At 42.4% G+C, this 23465-nt stretch overlaps 1 long non-coding RNA gene across 4 annotated transcripts in view; it reads left to right on the plus strand.

The window, feature by feature from the left end:
• LOC117313569 (uncharacterized) overlaps positions 1–23465 on the plus strand; it is a 38439-nt gene that overhangs the window by 6979 nt on the left and 7995 nt on the right. For 2 of the 4 annotated variants that reach the window (XR_004528075.2, XR_012333864.1), the window contains exons 2-4: positions 2655–2732; positions 14022–14099; positions 17304–17411. This is a non-coding gene — a long non-coding RNA (uncharacterized lncRNA). Of the gene's footprint in view, positions 1–2654; positions 2733–14021; positions 14100–17303; positions 17412–19737; positions 22898–23465 lie in introns of those variants that run through there. The other 2 variants (XR_012333865.1, XR_012333863.1) reach the window with 2 other exon arrangements.

Here is a 23465-nt window from a genome sequence, read left to right on the forward strand (position 1 = left end):
GTCTTGTTTTGGGAATTCTTCTCTAATTCATGTGTATAAAGATACTCTCCAATGTGTTCTTTTGTTTAAACTTAACTTCATAATTTTATATGGATTATTAAGTATTTGTCCATAAGCATGTATTTTTTTAAAAATTGTGGTAAAGTACACATAGAAAATTTAGCATCTCTCCAATATAGTCTTTGAAATATTTCAAAATTTACTCTCCATATTTATGTCTTTAATCCTCCTGGAGTGTAATTTTCTGTATTACAGAAATAGGTAATATTTCTATTAGGTAGGATGTAATATTCCTGAGTTAGTATTTCTAACTTTTTTTTTTCCAAATGGAGTTTTCTCAGGATTATCTATTTAATCGCGCATTCTGTCTCCACTTACTTGTAATGCCGTTTCTGTCATATATCAATTTCGCATATGTGTATGTTGTCTTTCATTGGTCAACTCGTGTGTTTCTTCACTAGTACGTTGCTGTTTTAATTGTCATAACTTGATCATGGTTACTGATACCAAATAAGGCAAGTTCATCTTTGTATTGTTAGGATGTTTTGGGCTGCACTAATACTGACATAAGAAATGGGGTTTTATAAAATGCCATATAATAATAAGTCTGAAGGGAAATGTCTAGTTCTACTTCCAACCATCACTTTCTCATGAAGTCCCATTCAAAGACAAAACGAGTCCCATTCAAAGACAAAACGACTTAAAAGGCATCCCTTGATTTTTATTAGGAAAAAAACTATCCTTTCCCAGAAGCCCTGGTAGGGATTGCTCTTTACATGCCATTGCTCAGTTGCAGGTGAAATAGACAGCCATCCACCTGTGCCTGGCAAAGAGAAATAAGATTGCAATAACCGACATATTATTGTGGCTTTGTCCATCTCTCCTTGTAATTCTGTTGTCCATTTTGACTTCATATGTTTTGGGGCTGTGCTGTTAGAACTTTAAAGATTCAGGATGATTATCTTCCCGGCAGATTGTTCCTTTTATTCTGATATAAGAATTTATTTTCTATTTTTCTTCTTTCCCCTTAATAATTGTTTGTTGTCTTAAAGACTATTTTACCTAACATTAATATTAATATGCTGGTTTTCTTTTGATTAGTGCTTTCCTCTATCTCTTGTCTCATCTCTTTCCTTTCAAATTATATTTCTTTACATTTTACATCTTTCTCTCACATGTATCAGTGAGGATGGGTTATGTTATGCCGTGGTAATAAACAGTTCTAACATTTCAACAGCTTAAAACAACAAAGATGTATCTCTCTCTTTCAAGCTGCAAGTCTCACAAGGCACCATGGGCAGCTCTGTTCCATTTCATCCTTCCCCTGGGGTTCAGAGCAGTCACTCTCCTAATCAATGCTCATGGTTGTAGCAGAACGGGGGAAAGTGATAACATCACACACTGGATGTGAAGGTTTCCACCCCAGTGTGGCACACATCCCTCCAGCGTATGCTTTACAGGTCGTAACCAGCACCTTCCCCTCATTCCTAGGGAGCAGGCAAATGAAATCCAAACCATGAGTTCAGAAGGAGAGTAAGAAATATTTAGTGAACAGCATTAATAACTATCATAAGTTGTATTTGAATTAAAATTCAGTTTGAGAGTCTGTATCAATTGGTAAGTTTATTTTATATTTACTATGAATGCTGATATATGGGATGATTTGTGTTTTCTATTTATTTCCCTTACCGTTACTTTTTTTTTTTTTTTTTTTTTTGCGGTACGTGGGCCTGTCACTGCCGCGGCCCCTCCCGTTGCGGAGCACGGGCTCCGGACGCGCAGGCTTAGCGACCATGGCTCACGGGCCCAGCCGCTCCGCGGCATGTGGGATCTTCCCGGACCGGGGCATGAACCCGCGTCCCCTGCATCGGCAGGCGGACTCTCAACAACTGCGCCACAAGGGAAGCCCTCTTTTTTACTTTCTAGCTATTCTTCAGACCTTCTCCTTCTCTTTGCTGTTCCATAGCTCCACTACAATGTGTCTAAGGGAGGATTTTCTTTTAATCTATCCTGCTTAGGATTCACTGGGATTCCTACATCTGAGAATTGATGTGTTTCACAAATTCTGGGAAATCCTCCGCCATCCTTTTGAATGTTGCCTCTCTTCACTCTATTTTTTCTTTCTGAAATTTTATTTTTATTTTTAAAAACTTTTCCACATTCTAGTATTTTATTTTTATTTTTAATTTTTTGACCATGTCGCACGGCATATGGGATCTTAGTTCCCCAACCGTGGGATCAGACCCACAACCCCTGAATTAGAAGCACAGAGTCTTAACCACTGGACTGCCAGGGAAGTCCCCCATTCTGAAATTTTAATTTGACATATTTTAGACTGCCTACATCTATCCTGCTTATTGCTTAACTTCTCTTTTACCTTTCAGGTATTTCCAGATGCTGCATTACAAGTAATTTCCCAGATTTTATATTTTTGTTTGTTGATTCTCTTTTCTACTATATTTAATGTGGTCTTTAGTCTATCCTTTGAATTTTTTATTGTATTTTTTTCTCTTTGTAGAAAGAAGCTCAGTTAGTTCTTTTGTTTAATTAGATTGTTCTTTTACACAGCGTCATGTCTTTCATCATGTTTTCTATTTCTTTTAAATAAAATATCTAATAATTTTAGGTAATCTTGTTTTCTGGTTTCTTTTCAGATTGTTCTGTTTCTTCTGGTTCTTGGAGGGACGGGAGACATTCATCCTCTTTTGACTGTCCCTGTTGACTTTCCTGTGGTGAGTAATTATTTGTATTATGTGCAGTGTTTTTCTTGCAAGTGCATCTTGACATTTTTCAGATTGGCATGTTTTCTCCTGAATGGTGATTTCTTACATAGAAAGTAACTCATTGTCTGATTCTAGCAACATGTAGACCTAAACTATTGCAGACTCACCTTCAACTACAAACATACAAAAATTTTGGATAAACTATAACAACAGCACAGTTTTAAAAACCTATCTGAGGGGGAAGAATAGAGGGCATCTCTTTTTTTTCTCTGTAAGTCCCTTTAACCCTGAGTCCTTAATGGTTTTGTGTTTTTAAGATACCCAAGCACTTCACCTGGGTGAGAGAAGCTTTCACGTTAATTTCTGAGTTGAGATTCTGCACTAGCTACAAGTGTTCATTTGATTGTCACTGTGCATGTGGCAGGCTGGACACTTCTTTCTTTCTTTTTCTGTTCTTCCCTGAGCCCTGGGCAGAGCAAGCTAGGTGCAGCATGCCAGGTTGGTCCTGGTGGTTTTTCTGTGAAGGTCTTTCACAGAGTCAGTAACCTTCTAGGGTTCAATGCCAGTCTCAATTCAAGCACCATGCCTCATGGGGCCAAAGTCCACGTTTCCTGTCAAGGTGTGAGCACCAGTATTTCTGCCCATGAATGGTAGGACACCTTTCTAAATCTTATTACCTCACTACCACATCAGGCTGCCTCTACGTTAGGTCTGTGCTGGCTGGGAGTTCTCTTTTCATTTCTGGCAACTAGAGATTCATTTTAATATTTATTTGCTCCCCTTGATATGTTTTAGAAACTACTGTGTTGTTATAACTTATCCAGAACTCTTATGTTGTGGCGAAAGGTGCAATAGTTCAGTGCCCCACGTTGCTAGAACCACTCGGTGCTCTATTTTCTGTGTGAGAAATCACTGCTCAGGGAAAAAAATCGCCAACCTATAATTACTTTTATAGGAGCTTATTAAAACATTGAATTTTCATAATGACAAAAACCTGGAAATACATATGTGAGTGTGTCAGAATGGCATCTACACCTCCAGGTAAGAAAAGTGTTCTCCATTGCATCAGTCACTTTTACCTTTTGTGTGTTAGTCCAAGGCCACGTTGTTTTAAACCTGTGTTTCGATAACGAAACTTTTCAAAATTAACATATGGAACCACGCTTTTGCTAAACTATTTACTTCTCATTTCTTGTTTCCAGGTTTAGTTTAATATTATCCTTCACTTCAGCTACCATACTTTGTAGAAAATGCGTTCTCTTGCAGAGCCAAAGAAATGTAAAACAAAAATGACACACACACATGTCCCAAAAGTGTCCATCTGTTCATTCACCCTTCTGGAATTTAGGGATTTTTTCATGTACTAGTATGGAGACTTTTCCCCTTTAAGACTCATGTATTTGATATTCTGTGGGACCTGGTAAATCCATAACATAACCTGAGATAAGTTCCAGGGAGTAAGATAACATTTGTTATTTACAAGCCATTCAATCCCCTTGACAATTGAGTGTTATTTTCTCTCTAAGAGAAATGGTAACACGAATGAGAATGAAAATTAAGTGCTGGGAGTTGGCAAAATAGGGCTCTCATGTTGGTGAATATTGCACACGGGGAGAATGACAAGTGACAGCCAGCTCGGAATTACATTTCATGGGAAGGTACTGCATAGCCAAATATAGACAGAGGAGATTACTGCTCATTGAAAGCCTGTTTTGAAATATTCCTTAAGATTGTTAAGAGATGTGTTTGTTTTCCTATAGCCAAAGCCCCCAGAAAACCCATAGCAGTTCTATTCCTTGCACCGTTCAAGACGAGAACCGTTACCAATAACACCCCCTCAGCCAGAAGCTACGTTTACCGAATCAGCCCTAATTACAGCTTTAGCTGAGGTTGTGAGGTCAAGAGAAGCAGTCACATCTTTCTCAGAAGGAAAACATGAGGTTGGAAAATTTGATCTGCAGAATTTGTTTTCCCACCCCAAGTATAAGGGATCTATCCAAGATATACAAATGATGGTGCGTTTTCAGTTCTCTCTTGTAATCCTGAAAACTACAAAAACAGCGTTTAGGCAGCTGCTAATACATGAACAGGTTGGATCTCTGAAATGCATTCATAAGTATAGGAACAAGAATGAAGGGAAGACCAGCTCAAAAGCTGGGTGACAGTTTAGTCCTTTGAGAGTCACATTGTAAATCAACCCACAAGGGATCAGGGTCAGGAGAGCAAGGTCACTTTAAGACGGCAGAACTTGAAGGTTCCAATGTATCTATGACAGGTGCATGCATGGATGACACGTAAATTGTTGTGATTCAGCAATTTATTGCTAAAGTTTTCATCGTGAATCTTAACCTCGATCCAGTAACCTGGCAAGTTGTGCTAAAGAGATCCTTAAAGATATACAAAGTAATCACATCAGTGTTGTTTATAGAGAAAAATAAAAAAATAACCAAAGGTCAATGATGTTGGTTAAAGAATTGTTAATACTTGTTCACAATTATTTGTAATTGTTAGTAATTTCAAAATCATGTTACAATATAGTGCACGAAACCCAGGGAAATTCTTCAGTTAGCATCTTTATTTTTGTCTTCCACAGCTTCTTCCGACTTTATTAGGTAGGGGGAATTCTCCAGATGGAAACTTAGGGAGCCCCATGTTTTTTTGTTTGTGTTTGTTTTGCGGTATGTGGGCCTCTCACTGTTGTGGCCTCTCCCGTTGCGGAGCACAGGCTCCGGACGCGCAGGCTCAGCGGCCATGGCTCACGGGCCCAGCCGCTCCACGGCATGTGGGATCTTCCCGGACCAGGGCACGAACCCATGTCCCCTGCATCGGCAGGCGGACTCTCAACCACTGCGCCACCAGAGAAGCCCGGAAGCCCCCATGTTTTGTTTTAACCATTCTTAGCACGTAATTCTCAAATCTTAACACCTGGTTTTTGTTTTTTTTTTTAGCACCTGGTTTTAATATAAAACTTCTCTATCTAACTCGGACCCTCTGCAGGCAAAAAGTCTGGAAGGGCTGGTGGTTCTTACTCATTCTCCACTCTGTCTCCTCACTTTCCCCCCATTTTCCTGAACTGTTCAGGGTTTTGGTCAGGGAGGGCAGGAGGAGGGAACAAGAAAGCTTTTGACTGGTTCTGTAATGAGAGGAGCCCTTCTCCTGGAGCCTGTTTGGAGGTCGAAGCTCTCTTTCTCTGGTTGGCCCTTTGCTGGCCTTTCCTGAGACCCACCACTGGACTTGCTTAATTGCATTTCTCTTGATTCTGTCATGTGTTCCTACCACTTGGCCACTCTCTTCACAGCAGCCCACTAGACAGAGACTTTATCAAGTCCCAAGGCCCCCAGGAAATCCTCTTGGGCTGCATTAAAGATGGTCTGACCAGCTTTCCCTGACTATGAGGCCGCATCTGGTCCATAAGAAACATGCACCTTCCTTTCCTCTGAGGGCGGGTAGGCTCAGCCAAGTGCCCAGCTCCGCTGTTCAGTTTTCCAAGCAAAAGCCAGACATCAGCCTAGTGTATCTCCCCCACAGAGGAGAACACATACCAGATCAATTCTGAGTGGTCCTTGAAGATTTTCTCTTTTTTTTAAATTTTTTTTCGGTACGCGGGCCTCTCACTGTTGTGGCCTCTCCCGTTGCGGAGCACAGCCTCCGGTCGCACAGGCTCAGCGGCCACGGCTCACGGGCCCAGCCGCTCCGCGGCATGTGGGATCTTCCCGGACCGGGGCACGAACCCGTGTCCCCTGCATCGGCAGGCGGACTCCCAACCACTGTGCCACCAGGGAAGCCCCAGAAGCTTTTCTCTTTTAATCAAGAACTTGACGCGGAATGCAAAGCATCCCAGGCCCCATATTGGGATGCAGATTCTTATAGCTCCCTAACTGCTCTATTCATTGAAGTCTTTCTAAAACCTTTGTCGATCTCCATGCTTGTCTCTTTATATACTTGATGTGAGGAAGGGGCCTAAGAACTATGAAACTCATTTTTTAACATCCCCTTTGAAATCCCCACCATGTGGAATGTCTTATTTTCACTCTCTTGTCTTTGCCATGCGTTGCATATCTGTATTTTCAGTGGAAACTTCATGCCACATCTGGGGATGTGAACGGCCCTTATCCAATAACTCCAGCCCCTTTGATAATGCCAGTGTTGAAGTTTTGGGGGAGACGTTGTGTATAGAAAGGGAATTCCTGAAGTTAAGTTTGTGGGAAAGGTCTTTAGTCAACTGAACTGTTTTGTTAGAGGGAAAAAAAAAAAGTGAAGAATATGATTTCTGTTTGTGAGAGGGAAAAAGCAAAAAGAGATTGGGAAGAGGGGAGAAAGTGCACGGCTGAGTAACATGGCTTAAAGACCGATGGTCCCTAAGGAAAAGGATGTCTGATATTCAAGTGTAATGGCCTTCACATCCTGAACTTGAAGTCAGCTACGCATCAAACAAATCCTTGTTGGGATAATTTGTTGTTACTCACCAGTCAAGGAAAGAGCCTTATTTCCACATTTGGGTCTATGGCCAAAGCAAAATAAAGGAAGAGCTGTAAGCTAAAGAGTGGAGAATGGAATTGAGAAGAAGCAGGAAGTTAGAGTCACAGGTGATCATTAGAATGTGAGACCCCGGGAAGTTGCCAAAATCCCGAGGAAAGCAATGAAATGAAGGACCAAGGCCTCTTATCTAGATCACAAGGAGCAGAGAGACCCTGCTGACACCTGGCTTACGCATACAAGTGTACATATTAAAATGTCTGGAAGATGTTAACTGCGGTTATTGCAGAATGGTGGGATTATAAAAGATCACTATTTTCTTCTTCATTTTTTCCCACTAATATATGTTTCTTAGATTCTTCTACCATATTTTTGTAATTAGAAAAAAAGCAAAGTTGGGTTTAAAGGAAAAATAAGAGAAAAAATATGAATCAGAACCAGGTGAGTCAGGGAGACAGGAATCCATGGGCTCTACCTTGGCAAGTCCATTCTAGATGTAATGACCTGTTGGCCATGACACATTTAAATGTAAAATGGTATATTTCTGTTTTGTTTTATATATGCATCAGTCTCTGAGATTAGGTAACATGCATCCATCCTGAAGGTACCTACCAAACAATAAAAATAAAGACAAATAATAATTTTCAAAAATGTATTTCCCTGAAGAGCCAAGAAAGCTAAGGAACAAACATCAAACTGTAGTGACTTCAATAAGGAAAATGTTCTCTTACAGGGCCTTTGGATAGCCAACCGCAAGCTTTGCCAAGATACATCTTGGTGGGTGTTGGGAAGGTGGGGACATTTTGTCCCCTAAGAAGAAAGCCAGGCATAGTGGTGGGGCTGGTCCTCGGGTTCCAGCCTGGCAATGGCTCTCTGATTTTCACAGAACCTCCCTCCACGTGTCTGCTGTTTCCTAAGGGGTATAGAGGGGGAGGGTGGCTGCTTAGGGGGCAGGTCTTCCAATGGTCATGGCAGCTGGTAGCCGAGGCTGTAGGTGCCAATGGGCAGAATTGTTTGCAAAGCTAGTGCTACTTGCAAACGAGAGTGGTCCCCAGGTAACCACACTTGGAGAGATGAGGTACATCTTGCCTTGTGTATGGAAAGGTCTTACTCTCCACCTCGATCAGAAATATAGGCTTAGCAGGGGACATGCCAGTGTCCTGGCTCCTCCTGGAAAAGGGCCTTGGGTTAGGTGAGTAGACTTTCCTTTACTAGGGCATCCTAACAGATGGAGAGAAAAGGAGGAGGGCGGGAGGAGAGCAGTAGAGAGCTGTCACTGGTTCAGTCTAATAAAAAAAAGTAGGTTGACAGAAGTGACACCCAGATAATACAGTGGTACAAGGTTGGGCTCCAGAGTTTGACTGCTTGAATCTGAATCGTGGCCTTGCCACTTAATGATCAAGAACACATTTCTTTCTTTTTTTTTTTTCTTTTTTAAATTTTTATTAGAGTTAACTTACAATGTTGTGTTACTTTCTGCTGTACAGCAAAGTGAATCAGTTATACATATACATATATCCACTCTTTTTAGATTCTTTTCCCATACAAGTCATTACAGAGTATTGAGTAGAGTTCCCTGTGCTATATAGTAGGCCCTTGTTAGTTATCTATTTTATATATAGTAGTGTGTATATGTCAATCCCAATCTCCCAATTTATCCCTCCCCCCTTCCCCCCTGGATAACCATAGATTGTTTTCTATATCCGTGACTCTATTTCTGTTTTGTAAATAAGTTTATTTGAACCATTTTTTTAGATTCCACATATAAGCAATATCATATATTTGTCCTTCTCTGCCCGACTGACTTCACTCAGTATGAGAATCTCCAGGTCCATCCATGTTGCTGCAAATGGCACTAAATTGTTGCCCTTTATGGCTGAGTAATATTCCACCACACATATGTACCACATCCTCTCGGTCCATTCCTCTGTCGAGGGACCCCTAAGTTGCCCATGACCTGGCCATTGTGAATAGTGCTGCAATGAACATTGGGGTGCATGCATCCCTTCGATTTATGGTTTTCTCTGGCTATGTGCCCAGGAGTGGGATTGCTGGATCGTATGGGAGCTCTATTTTCAGTTTTCTAAGGAACCTCCACACTGTTCTGCCCAGTGGCTGCACCAGTTCACATTAAAGAACACATTTCTTAACCACTCTCATTTGTGAAATGGGGATCATCAGGGGGCCAGTCTAACAGGTTACTATGAACATTAGATACGCTATTGCAGGAAAGCACTTACCAGGGTGCTCAGCACAGAGTCCATGATCAATGAATGTCAGCTCTGAGGACAGGTGTAAAGGCCTGTGGGTGGGTGGTCATAAATCTCTCTCTGCACCCACCCCTCTACCCCACTTCCTAACTTGCTTTCCCTCCTGGGTCCTCCCTTGTTGACCACCAGGCACCAGTCTTCTTGCTTCTTATCTGAGATTGGCGTTCTCGATTTAATGAAAATCATCAGGGTTAGCCTGTTCAGTCAGTACTAAGCTGCCAAGTCACCCAGATGTTTTGCACTGGTCTCCACCAGCCAGGAAGAGGGATAATTATACAGGCTGTTTTTAATTGAATCCACTCAACAAGCTCCTCAAATAAGTATTATTATTAGTCTATTTTTATAAAATGTGTAAACCAAGGCTCAGATAGGATAATTTACCCAAACACACATAGGAAAAATAACCCAAACTAGTTTTTTCTAATTTCAAGATGAGTGTCTAATTTTTGAAAATAAGACTGGAAAAAAGATAGGTTCTTTCTTCTTTTCTCTTCTCTATGAATATGTGAAAAAAAACACCAATATTATTTAACTTACCACTTTTTGAGTGTAACATTATCTAAATGCCGTTGAAGAATCTCTAGTTCCACAAGAAGTTAATGCATAATAGACAAGAAAGGGGAAAAGAAAAGTGAAAACAAAACAGATTTCCAGATCAAAGCAGTTTGGGTGATGTTGGATTAAACCAAATGAGAAAAATTAACTTACTGTGGGAGTTCTCAGACTCTTCCACATGTAGATCTCCAGAACTGTGGTATGAAATACTATATTACCCAAACTATTCTGGGGAGTTTTACATAGGAAATCCTTCTTGTTAATGGGAAATCTTTCTGGATTAATATTCCTTTGAAGTTCTAATCTATTACCATTTGGAGAAATTTTCAAATATATTTGACAGGTTCTGTACAGAACATTTTGAGATGACATGGAAAAGGGGCAAAATATGATGAAAATAAGTTTCTGTGTAAGTTACTGTTGTTAATAATAGAGTTTGTGATATGAAAATCTAAAAGTAGTGACCCCAGTGAAAACCAGGTGAGAGGTTTCCTGAATCCTGTGCGTGTGTATGCGTATGCATGTGTGTCTAAGGATATGTTTGTGTGTTTTAGCACAGAGGTATAAGAGCTTTTAATTTTTGCATTATTTATTGTTTTGGTCCATGTTCTTAGAGGAGCATAAAGCATGGTATTAAAAAGGTAATACAAGAATTGTTCTTGAGACATGATCACTCTGAGATGAGGAAAGGTAGAGGGGACAGGTGTAAGTAAAATAAATGAGTGTAAGGGGAAGACCAGAGTAATAATTTCTCAGTAGACAAAGTGGTTTTTCATGGCTATGGCAGGAAAACAGCTGTAGTAGGGTTTCCTGGCACTTTTTAAAAATTTTAAACAAACTTAAAATTTTTTTTTAAAGTTTTAGATTTATAGAAAAGTTATGAAGGTGGTACAGAGAGTCCCCACGTGTCCCAGACCCAGATTCCACTATTACTGGCATCTTACACTCATATGATACACTTGTCACAATTAGTGAACAAATACTGATACCTTGTTATTAACTAGAGCCCACACTGTATTCAAATTCCCTTAGTTTCTATTTAAAGTCCTTTTCCAGGGTCCCACCCAGGACACCACGTTACATTTACCTGTCATATCTCTTTGGGCTCTTCTTGGCTGTGACAGGTCCTCAGACTTGCCTTGTTTTCGATGACTTTGGCAGCTTTGAGGAGTCCTAGTCAGGCATTCTGTAGACTATCCCTCAGTTGGGATTTGTGTGATGTTTTTCTCATGATTAGTCGGGGGTTATGGGTTTGGGGGAGGAAAACCTCACAGATAAATTCATTCTCATCACATCATATTTTTAAAGAGATGGTGGCAAAGACTATGTGTTCACCAAAACCTGTTTCTATTTTTACCTAAGCACATAGCTAGCCTATATTTCTTAGCCTCCTTTGCTAAGCGAGGTCATGAACCTGGGCTCTAGCTAACAGAATCCCCAAGCTTTAACCACAAAAAGCGTCCCATGGATTTTCCATATTATTCCCTCATTCCTCACCTGCTGGTCTAATGCAAGGACTTCAGTGGAGGACCCTGAGACCCTGGGAAATGGCAGAACAGTGAGAATGAAGGATCCTGGGTCCCTGAATGACCCCGTGGAGCACAGCCCCAAGTGGCTTGCAGTACACTGGGATGGGAATAAGAAGTTAACCTTGGTTAAGCCACTGAGGTTTGGCGACTAAGAAACAGAAGTTAACCCTCCCTGAATCATATAGAGTTGATCAGGGTGAAGCTCTATGCTGGTCACAAGGTTGAGAAGAATCCATTTTTGAGTAAAACCCCTTCCCCTTTGTCAATCTGGCCGGTCAGGGTGTTTTCATAAAGAACCAGTCTTATGAGTACCCATTCCCTTTAACAACAAGTCCTTCCAGTCTGGAGGACTCCCTGAAACACAAGATCTTGGAAACCGTTCTAACTGAATGCAGACACCGGGCTGAGAAGGGGTCTGCCCTGAGGGCCTGCCTCCTGGCAGACACACTCCTACTGCCACACACAGCCTGGGGACTTTTTGTGTGGTGAACTGTTGGCATTCAAGGGAGGAAGCAGGAAAGAGATTTGGGGGGATATGTGTAAATGGATTCCTGGGTTAAAATAGACAAATCTAGAAATAAAGTCACTCTGAATGTGTTTCCCACACAGCGGAGAGTTCACACTGGGTCTGCCATTGTCTCTGGGAGTTCATTGTCTGAAAGGCTCCACCAGGAATGGCCCATGGACAGTCTTGTTACCTCAGCGCAGTTGAATAGAAATGGCCTAATGCCAGTGTCACTTGAAGGATGGGAAACTGAAACATCCATTCATTCCTACCTAGTTCTCCAAACCTGAGTGATACTAAGAATCATCTGGGGAGCACTTAAAAATCTAGAATTTAGGGCTCTACTTTCAAAGATTCTGACTCACAAGGTCTGGAGTAGGGCCTGGGAATCTACGCTTTAAAAACACTACAGGAGGTAAGGATCAGCCAAGTTTGAAAATCTCTGATCACAACCGTTTGCAGTAATCATCTACACTAATTTATTTTGCTGCATCAGTCGCTTAAAATCAGCATGTGTACACACACACACACACACACAAGCATGCACACGCCATCAAACCATGCAAAGCAAAAAGCCTCCATTCACGCCACTATCAATTAATCAGTTTTCTTTCTGAGACAAGAGGCTCTTATTTGAGTTCCAGCTCTAATTCATTGTCCGTCTTTTCACTCCTGACTCCTTCAATGACCACCAGACTGCTGGGGAGAAAAAGTCTTGTCAGTGTTAGGGATCCACATCAATATCTCCTGCCTGTAACTGTATCTCTCCTTTAATTAAAAAGTTCTGCTTGCAGTAATACTTGTCCTTTTGTTTAAAAAAAAATTCACAATTCTGGGAATTCCCTGGCAGTCCAGTTGTTAGGACTCCGCACTTCCACTGCTGGGGGCCCGGGTTCGATCCCTGGTTGGGGAACTAAGATCCTGCAAGCTGTGCGGCACGGCCAAAAATTAAAAAAAAATTTTTTTTTAATTAAAAAAACCCCACAATTCTCAGGTATGTTATTGGGAAATGAATAGATTTCCAGTATATGCCATACGTGGGCTAACCTATGCTCTCCATTTCCATTTGGTCATTCCCAGTTTCTCCAACCTGCTTCTCTGGGTGCTGTGAGTGCTGTGTCAGATCCCTCAGGTATTATGTCTGCCATCTTCCTTCATCTACCAGTAAAAGAAATCTAATGATAAAAACAGAAAGGGAATTCAGAAAGCTGAGTAAAAGTTTTCTTAGGGATCCTGTGTGGCCGTGCAACTCTCCCTAGTTTCATTTTCCGTTGTTTAAAAAAACATCTCTTTAGTCATCAGTTCAAACTGATTCCTGGGATTAACGTCAAGTTTGGTAGCTTTTCCCTTCAGGGATTATCACCTCCAGCCTGGCAGTCACACCCCCAAGCCCTCTCAGTAGCCTGGAAGAAACTGGAACCCACCAGGAGAGGCTGGGATTCTTTTACCGTTTTCAGATCCCTTTTATCGATACTGATCATGGTTTTCCAGTATGAAAATGCTACACATTGAGGTGCAAGTAAAATGCCCCTTCTCACTTCTTAAATCTGATGTGAGACTGATGGGGCGGCCGTGAATTAATTAATAAAAATATCTAAATTTGATGTTTCTTTTTTAAACAGTAGCTAATATATGTAATGATCAAACTTTCATTAAAGAGTCACCGGACGTCCCACCAGAATGTTGGCCATTGCAACTCAATCCATTCACCACATCATCCACCCCAACACACACACACACACACACAGACACACGTTCTCATATACAGCCACTTATAATTTTTTTGGAAACAATTAGATTCACGTGCAGTTGCAAAACTTCACAGAGAGATCCCGTGTACCCTTCATCCAGTTTGCCCCAATGTTTTCGTTTTATGTAACCACAGTTCAGTAAAACCAGGAAACTGGCATGGGTACAATGTTGTCACACTTTAAAATATATATATTATTATCTGCTTCTCCAGGCAAAGGCTCCTTCTCAGAAGCCGCTGACTTTCGCCAAATCAGCATCAAATCACAACTGCCCTCCCGTGTGAACCCAGGTTGGTGGATTCAGTCACATGTTTTGGTTTGTCTTGGAATTAGATTACGGTTCCCCCAATTTAAAAAAATTCCCCAAAGGGAAAAAAAAATCATCAAGCTAATTTCACATGGTGTGTACTCCAGTTATCCGTTGTTGTGTAAGAAACCACCCCCAAATGGAGTCACTTAACCACATTTATTTTGCTCATAAATCTGCGATTGGGACAGGATTTGGTGGGGACAGTTGATCTCCGCCCATCTGGATGAGTCTGTCTCGACTGGAAGGCTGGCTGCACCTGACATGGGCGAGGGCAGCGTGAGGGTAGGGCGCGGGGTCGTCTGAAAGCTCCCTCAGCCCCGTGCAAGTTTACTGCCTCAGCTGAGAAAAGTCAGAGAGCTGGGAGCTGGACCCCTGCGCTTCTCGGGCACGGCTCCCTCTGCAGTGTGGTCTCTCCTCAGGTTGCCTCCAGCACGGCAGCTTCAGGGAGAGTGTACTTTTTTTTTTTTTAATTTTTATTGGAGTACAGTTGTTTTACAATGTTGTGTTAGTTTCTGCTGTACAGCAAAGTGAATCAGCTATGCATATACATATATCCCCTCTTTTTTAGATCTACTTCTCATTTAGGTCACCACAGAGCACTGAGTAGAGTTCCTGTGCCATAGAGTAGGGTCTCATTAGTTATCTCTTTTATACATAGTAGTGTGTATAATATAGGTCAATCCCCATCTCCCAGTCCATCCCACCCCGCCATTGTCGCTTGGTATCCATAAGTTTGTTCTCTACATCTGTGTCTCTACCTCTGCTTTGCAAATAAGTTCATCTGTACCACTTTTCTAGATTCCACATATAAGTGATATTATGCGATATTTGTTTTTCTCTGACTTACTTCACTCTGTATGACAGTCTGTAGGGCTGTCCACGTCTCTGCAAATGGCACTATTTCATTCCTTCCTATGGCTGAGTAATAGTCCATTGTATGTATGTACCACATCTTCTTTACCCATTCCTCTGTCGATGGGCATTTAGGTTGCTTCCATGACCTGACTATTGTAAATAGTGCTGCAGTGAACATTGGGGTGCATGTCTCTTTTTGAATTATGGTTTTCTCTGGGTATATGCCCAGAAGTGGCATTTCTGAGTCATCTGGCAACTCTATTTTTAGTTTTTTGAGGAACCTCCATACTGTTCTCCATATCGGCTGTACCAATTTACATTCCCACTCACAGTGTAGGAGGGTTCCCTTTTTCAGGGAGGGTGTACTCCTTACATATCAGCTCAGGGTTCCCAAGACATGTGGGAGAGAGGCTGAAAGAGAGAGAGAGAGACAGAGCGAGCAGCTGTAAGCTCTTAATGGTGCAGCCTCAGAAGTCATGTAGCCTCACATCCATGATATTTTATTCATTGGGGTAGTCACAAAAAGGCACACTTTCAAAGACAGGGGATTTAGGCCTCACCTTTTGTTGAAGCGTTGCAAAGTTTTGGAAGAGCGTGTGAGACCAGAAATGTTGTTGTGAGAGATCAGGAGGATAAACAAACCAGTGGAAAAAAAATCTAAAGAGATGTTTCTCTTTTTTTTCAAAGCAAATAACCTATGTCGTGATCAAAATTTTATTAGGTAGCCCCTTGAAATTCTTTCAGAATTTTTGCCTTCCTCCATTAGCTCATAACTACAGCCACAAACACGCACACGCACACACACGTGTACACACATGTACAGACAGAGCTTGATGATTTCAGAGCAGACAGAGACCAAGAAACCATGGCATTGAGTGTGCTGAGTCCAGACAAATGATATTTACACACACATCCAAATTGGAAGAGAAAGTGTATTTCTTTAGGTTTCAGACACTGTAATAGATATAAAGCAAAAATGAAAACCCGTTGCAAAGTTCTAAAAAACAAAAATACATGCATATGTATACCTATGCACACATGCACACACAGACATCACTTTTTTTCTATTACTGTACTTTTAGCTCTGTCCTCAGCCAAAGCTTCCTTCTCAGAAGTCAGAACTGACTCACTGGCTGTCCATGAATCCAACATCAAGACACTACTGTCGGGACTTCCCTGGTGGTCCAGTGGTTAAGAATCCACCTTCCAATGCAGGGAACGCAGGTTGGATCCCTGGTCAGAGAGCTAAGATCCTACATGCCATGGGGCAACTAAGCCCATGCACTCTAAGGCCGGCGCGCCACAACTGGAGAGCCTGTGCTCTGCGACAGTGACCTGACGCAGCCAAACAAGTGAATAAATATTTTTTAATGTACACTTAAAAAATAAAAAGACACTCTTGTCCCCTGATGTGGGCTCAGGCTGGTGGGTTCAGCCAGATTGTTTTTGGTTTGTCTGTGAACTGGGCTGTGGCTCCCAGGAGAAGGAACTAAAATCATCCAACTAATTTCACGTGATGTACTAAGAACGCAGCACTACATGAAGGAGGTGAGTGATTAGTTTACCAAGCCATCCAGCCCTATGTAAATGACCTGTGATAAATGACTGGTCAGCCGAAAGAGCAGAAATCATGTCGTATTTCCAAGTTTGTAGTGAAGTGCCATGTGTGTTTATCATTGTTATGAAACAGCACAGTCGACTGCATGGGACAAAACTTTCTGCAATCACAGAAGTGACTTTTTAGTTAAAAAAACAAAATCACAGTGTAAGATTTTATCAGACATTCTTTACTTGGATTATCAATGGTGGCTTGCAGACGGCCTTAGTGTGCTGACAGCCGTGTAATCCGCTTATACAGATATTGACAAGAGTTCTGAATGTGGAAATACTTAAACAAGGTCGAGCTCTTTTGCCTTTTATTTAGGATTTTCATCGTAGATCCTGAGAGTCAGAAAGTACACCCACAGCTTCATCATGGTACACTTCCTGACTCTGCATTCTTTTACTGGATTTTTCTTTCAGTTTCTCTGCATATAAGAGTAGTGTAGTTGAATAGACAATCTTCTCACCTAAAACCTACATGAATCTTAGGGTAGCCCTGTCCAGAGAGAAGTGAAGTAATCACAGTATAAATGAGGCATTTGGATAGACTAATGCTTCTTGTAAGTCAAGATTATCTAATTTACCATCAAAGGCCCCAGCTAGCTGTCACTTATCATTTTTTGAGCACTTGCCATGGGCAGGTGCCGTGCTGACAGCTTTAGGTAACATTGCCTCTTTGATAATGACGAATTTCTGTGCAGCTGGTATTATTATTACCATTCTACAGGTAAAGAATCTGCAGCTCCTAAAGACTGAGGAACTTGACCAGGGCCACAGACACCTGGAGCCAGGAGGAACTCAGATTCGTCAGACGTGAACTGCTGCCCTAAGTCAGGTTAGTGCCCTGCCCTTGACAGAGACTTAAAAACTACACAGAAAGGCAATAAGGAGCTTTTGAGATGATGGGAAGAGGCACAGTGGAGTGTGAGCTAATCGAGTGTGGACCCTCCTGAGGAGTATAAGAAAATACTTACGAGTGATGGAAAGCTCACTGGAACTAATGTGGGAGGGTCCCTAGGCCCTGGAAAGAGGTTGGTTCTGAGAGATTTCCACACTTGAGAAGCTGGGGAATCATTATTTTTCCAGCTGAACGGCAAATAACTGTGGTTCTAACTGTCTTGATTTGGCTTTGCCAGTTATTGGTTGACCTGGGGCTGCACTCAAGAAAGATTCAAGAGTGGAGTAAGAAGTAAAACAGGGAAAGAACATAAAACATAATTGATGAAAGGAACTGGGTGTAATTCAGAGAAAAGACAGTAGCTCTGAAGTCATACTGTAAAGAAAACAAGCTGATCTGAGGTTGGACACAGCAGAAATCCTCCCACCGATGCATTCCCAGGGACTTCTATCTGTGTGCACAAGTGTACATCTGTGAGTCTTGAGTCTCCATGGTTGGATAGAAGTGGGTGGGTCTGCAGTAATTCTTGTAAACTGTCCAAGTTCCATTGGCAGGGGGGTGGGACTACTTATGCTGCTTCCTGTCCCAGGGGATTACAGTCATTCTCTCACCTCTAATTTTCTCACCTCTAATTTTATCTTATCTACTTTGCTCCAAATCTTCTGACACAGCGCTTCTCAAACTTTAACATGCTTATGAATCATTTGGGAAAGATTGTGAAAGTGCAGCGTGTTCCTTATAAGTCTAGGGTGAGGTCAGAGTCGCTGTATTTCTCAGAAGCCCCTGGGGGTTATGGATGCCCCTGTTGGGGAACCACACTTTGAGTCATGGGGTTCTAAACAGTGAAATCGTCCTAGCACAGGAGGATGAGGACGGTGACTGTCTCAAGAAAACAGCATTTTTCTCTGTCTTCCCACTCTTGTTGGGCCACTACACACCATTTTATAGGTTCTAATTTGTGGCGAGGGCTGAGGAAAGGATGGGCAGTAGGTGCCACAGTCCTAGGCTTGCTCTCTTGCTTTCTCTCCCATCCTCTCTTTGTCTGATCCCATCTGGATGGCTGGCCTTCCTTCCCCTCCAGAGGGAATTCCACTCAAACAGCTGCTTCCTCCTGTGTCTCAAGCAGTGTTCTTACAGAAGAGTTAGACTCTAGAGCTTGGACTCGAGCATGCAAAATCAACTGGCCTAGCCTTCCACCCTCATTAGCGGGATGTCTAAACCATTCAAAGGGAGAGAGATGCCTATTTTCCTCACCCAAACCACCATCTTTTTTTTTTTTTTTTTCTTCTTAGCTGTTCATATTTTCAAACATTGGCGTGGGCCTTTGTTCAGCTGGAGACTCGGTCATCAAGACCACATTTGGATTAATTTGGTTCCAGGTCAAACAGTCCAACTTCACACATTTATCCCATGATTTCCTAATGCTATTGAATGACACATCATTTTATTTTTCCCTTTGTTTTTCTCTTTCAACTAATTTATTTAATGGGTCCAAAATGGGGGACTGGACCATAAAAACATGTGGTATTCTAATTGGATTTTGAAAATGTGTAAACATGGCCCTTCAGTGGCTTCGTGTTACCATCTGGACCAAATAGAAACTTCTGACCCTTGATTCCAACTTGCCTCCACTTGCTCCACCTCGGTGTCCCATCTCATGTGTTCCTTCTCTCCAGGGTCTCTCTGCTCCAGCAAAGCTGGGCTTCTGATTTTTCAAAACCCATTTCTCAATTTCTGCCTCAAGGCCTCTGCCTGAATTAGTCTACAGAGGAGCAGCAAGTTTCTACTTTCCATTCTCTACACCTTTCAGAAAGGTTTTCAGATTTCAGCTCAAGATTGATGCCTCTAGGAATATTTCCAAAATCCACCCCAACCACTCTTCAACCTTCTGTGATCCCTAGTCCATTTCAGTGCCTTCTGATTATTTTGGCAAAATTTGTGTTCTACTCATATATATTTATGTGTGGGCTTCCCTGGTGGCGCAGTGGTTGGGAGTCCGCCTGCCGATGCAGGGGACACGGGTTCGTGCCCCGGTCTGGGAAGATCCCACATGCCGCGGAGCGGCTGGGCCCGTGAGCCATGGCCGCTGAGCCTGCGCGTGCAGAGCCTGTGCTCTGCGACGGGAGAGGCCACAACAGTGAGAGGCCCGCGTACCGAAAAACAAACAAACAAAAACAAAAACATATATTTATGTGGCTCACTGAGTTCTTTTTTTTTTTTTTTGCGGTAACAAAAAATTGTGTTATAACAATTTACTTGATAGCAATCAGGACACGGAGATGGATGAATGGATGGTGTAGGGACGGAAGGAAAGATAGATGCGTGGGTGACCCAAAGATCTTTAAGCTGGAAGCTGGAAGCTGAATTCAGGGGGCATGTGATACAACATACGCTCATGACTCTACCTTTATCCGTCCTGTGGCTCTATGCCTGCGATTTGGGAAGGTGAGCTCAATTCAGCCTCTTTTCTCTAATTATTTTCGTGAAGAAAAAGCTTATTCTTTGAGCCCCAAATATAAAAAAAAAAAAAACTGGTTTAAACAGGGTATGTGAAATGTAATCTTTCATTCAATTGCCCATCACTTACCATAGAACTTGCATTTTTTGGAACCACATTTCCCCCCCCAAACAAGTCACTTTTAAGTCATGTCCAATTTTGTTAGTATAACAAGATATTTAATACCATTGGAATCAGAGGTACCTTCATATTCTAACAAGACCCGTAAAGAAACCATCGTGCATTAGGACCGGAAACTACACTTTAGGGTGTCTGAGAGGCAGTAGGATGGTCCCACTGCCACCAAGCACCATCCTACCAGGCCCTCCCCAGTCTAGAGAAGATGGCTTAGTAAGGGCGATGTGGGAATTACAGCGCACTGGTACCAGTCTGTTCTCACCTAAGCCAGGGGCTGGGAAGAGTATGTTTCCACTTCTGAAACAAAGTGAGGAGGGGCTCCAGAAGAGTCATTTATAACGACTGGGGTACTTGCAATAAAGGGGAATTGACATTTCATTCTTTAATTGGAGGCCTTCCGAACCTCCAAAGGCGTCAGACCTTCCCTTAGGATGTTTCCATTGAAGGGTGGCCACTAGAGCTCTTGGGGGAGCTTGGTGTGCAGCCCTGAGGGGCGGCAAAGCATGTAGGAATATGCAATCTGTGACCCTCTTCTTAAAATAGTTTTAAAGATTTTTTTGATGTGGACCATTTTTTTTTAAGTGTTTATTGAATTTGTTACAATATTGTTTCTGCTTTATGTTCTGGCTTCTTGGCTGCCAGTCATGTGGGATCCCAGTTCCCTGACCAGGGGTTCAACCAGCAACGCCCCACAACATTGGAAGGTGAAGTCCTAACCACTGGACCGCCAGGCAAGTCCCTGACCTTCTTTCAGCCTAGAAATTTCTGAAGGCATGAGTATCAGAGCTTGGAGGAACTGTGGTGGAAATGCCTAGGAAGGGCAGGATGGTCCCCAGCCCACCTAGTTTCCTTCCATTCTTGGATGATGTGAAAGAGGCCCCCTGCCTTTCACTGGCTCCACCTGAGGGAGCCCAGATATTAGTGGAGGTGCTGGGTGCAGGAGCCATGGGATTCCTTCAATAGTCACCAAGTCAAGACCTGGGATGGAGAGCTAATGGCAGACGTGGCTGAATTGGGGAGGGTGGGGGGAAGCTTAAAAACCCACATACTCCACCTGTGGTGAAACCACTAGTAGTAGATGGAACCAGGAAGAATCAGAACAATGTCCAGAGGTACCTCTCTCCCAAGAGTGAGTGGACATTTAAGGAAGGATTCTTGAGTCCCCTAGCCCTGCTTCAGGCTCCCAAGTATCTAGGTCTAGAGGAAGAAGAGGACAGCATTGATCCAGAGCCAGATCTTGCCCCCATCCTCTTTCTAAACAGTCAGAGTCGCAGCTCTAGCTGTAAATTGGATATGCAATTAAGGGTTTAAATTAAGCCACACTAAGTTTTAATTACCAAATGTGACCAGGAAGTTATGGAATACACCCAAGATTTTGTTAAGGGAGGAGAAAATAGTGGCTTCTACATAGCACAATTGAACACAGAGATTTAAAAAAAAAATACATACGGCTATCTCATTTCTTCTTTGGATCTCAGTTGCAATTCCTTCAAGACCCCATTGTCATAGAAGGCTTTACTGAAAGCAATTTTCATGCTCTCATGGTCAAATAATCCAAGAATGTTTATTTCCCTTTTCTTTTCCTGACTTTTTGCACACTTCTGGGATTGCATAATGCACTTTCACTCATCGATCACCCCATATTAAATCTTTCCTTAAAAGTTCAAAGTCAAGGGCTTCCCTGGTGGCGCAGTGGTTGAGAGTCCGCCTGCCGATGCAGGGGATGCGGGTTCGTGCCCCGGTCCGGGAAGATCCCACATGCCGCGGAGCGGCTGGGCCCGTGAGCCATGGCCACTGAGCCTGCGCGTCCGGAGCCTGTGCTGCGCAACGGGAGAGGCCACAGCAGCGAGAGGCCCGCGTACCGCAAAAAAAAAAAAAAAAAGTTCAAAGTCAAGTATTTGGTCATTTGCAAGAGAACCTATCTGGCATTGAAGGCTAGGGCTCCAGAGTGATGGGATTAGAAGACAAGCCACAGCACTGTATCCTAAGGCAGGCACACAGCAGAAATGATGCTCCGGCCAGACTCGGAGAGAAGCGTGTGAGCCCCCATTCTGAGCTCATGCTTGAGTTGACCTTTTGTTTACATTTAGTCACTCTTGTATATACTTAGCTTTATTCTGGATTAAGGAGGCCTTGACTTGATGTAAAATGCTTTTAGAAAAGTCTTTTCAATGAGGGCAATCTCCACTGATCAAACCAGACTGTGCAGACTGATCGGTAGGTTAACAGTAAGTCGGGTTAGTGGACAACTTGAGGCACGAGACCCACCCTTTATTTTTATCTGATGACTCTGCGAAAATCTTTGTTTTATTGTTACCAAGGTTAAAAACAAATACGTTTGAAAATGAAATCGTATTTGTGTTTCTATTCTTTAATTTAAAAAATAAATTGTGAATCTCTAATGCTAATATTTTTCCAGATCAATAAAATAATATTTTTTTTCCCAGGAGCCTCCCCGAGGCCCCTCTTCTTTGAATTTATGTCATCTAACAAACTAATGAAGATGCATGTTATAATGGATCCCTTCACTTCAGGGGGTGATTATGTAACTTTCAGAAATCATTCCACAATCTTAGAACAGTCATTCTTCAATCAGCCAAGATATTCAGTCAATAAATGCCATTCCATGTGATCATTACTATGGCTGCCAAACTGTGCAATCTTAAAATGTAGTGGGGGGGAAGAAAAAAAGCAAGAAGGGTGAATATCTAGGATAAGACCAGGTATTTTGGGGCAGGAGGCTTTTCAGGTAGACTGGTCAGGGTCTACCTAAGTCCATTCCTACCTGGAAGTCTTCATCGTTGTCTTAAGCCTGCAGTCAACGACCATCATCCCCCTGAGAGTCTGAAACCTGAAACAAGCATATTTCTTTAAGCACCTTTGCAAAACTGCTTAATTTTCCATGAGAGCTCATTGCCTTGACCTGGCTCCTGGAATTCAAGAAAAGGGTGGAAAGTCGAGTCCAATAAATGACTAACTTTCAGGAACTTCAAACTTCATTATTTCTGATGGCAACCCAACGCGTTTTCCATTGTAAAAAAGGGGGGGGGGGGGAAAGGCCAGGTATTTTGTGCTCAAGTAGCTCTTTCTGAGCGAATGAACGCACGCAGTCCTCTTTACCCTGGTTGAGAGCCTCACATTCTATATCTTGTTGGCTCAGACCGTCTTTGTTTCAAGTCCAGCCCCTGGTTGAGGGTCAGCTAACAAAAGACAGAATGAGGTTCAAATTCTTTAATTAGTTTTGTCAGTGATTCTCTGTGGTTGGCAAATAAAAGAAATACTTTCTGGGAGATCAGGTTCTCACACTGGAACTTTGGACAGGATAAAGCACTTGAAAGGCCAAGATCATTTTCAGC

This window comes from Tursiops truncatus, chromosome 9 (genome assembly GCF_011762595.2).
Source record: "Tursiops truncatus isolate mTurTru1 chromosome 9, mTurTru1.mat.Y, whole genome shotgun sequence".
NCBI classification, from domain to species: Eukaryota; Metazoa; Chordata; class Mammalia; order Artiodactyla; family Delphinidae; genus Tursiops; species Tursiops truncatus.